Raw genomic sequence first — 833 nt, forward strand, 5'->3', positions numbered from 1 at the left:
GATCTGGAGCTCAGAGTCTGAAGCTCCCTCCCGATTGAAAACAACAACCGCGCCCTCCGCGCCGCCAGCCCGCTCCGCGCGCACTCCGTACCTGAGAATTTCACTTCAGCACTGCGCCTCCTCTGAGTCTGGATATGATATTCTCTTTACTCCTAGTTGTAGAGTTTCCACTCAGCCAGCCCTCCTGTGTTTCTGGATGTTGTCCCTTCCCTGTTTCAAGCTTAATTTGAATTGGTTGTTCAAGGCAGCAATCTCCGGAGTTAACCTATGCCGCCATCTTCGGTTCTAACTCTTTCCATTTTCAATCCCATATGCTACATATCATTTCTTTAAAATATTTTGTTTTTGTTTTCTGGTGCTAATTTTTAGAACTCTCAGTAACATGCCTATTTTATCCCTCTATTCCTTAATATTAAATTCAAGCAATGCCTTTGGTTACTTCATATAAAAAATGAGATATAGGAGAAACCAAGATGGCAGCATAGGTAAACACCGGAGTTAGCTGCCTCAAACAAACACTTCAAAATACAACTAAAAGACGGAACGGACATCGCCCAGAACCACAGGAAGACTGGCTGAGGGGAAATTCTTCAACTAGAAGGAAAGAGAACAGCATACGAGAGTCAGAGGAGGCGCAGTGCGGAAAATATAAAGGTGCAGAGGTATGCATGGAGGGGGCTGGCGGCTGAGGGCGTGGTTGTTGTTTTCAATCAGGAGGGAGTCTCAGATTCTGAGCTCCAGTTCTGGGCGAGTATCTGGGGACCCAGACTCAAACAGGAGAAACAGGACTGTCTGGAATCAATCGGAACGCGAGGGCAGCTTTCTATCTGAGG

The sequence above is a fragment of the Myotis davidii genome, unplaced genomic scaffold (genome assembly GCF_000327345.1).
Source record: "Myotis davidii unplaced genomic scaffold, ASM32734v1 scaffold468, whole genome shotgun sequence".
Lineage (NCBI taxonomy): Eukaryota > Metazoa > Chordata > Mammalia > Chiroptera > Vespertilionidae > Myotis > Myotis davidii.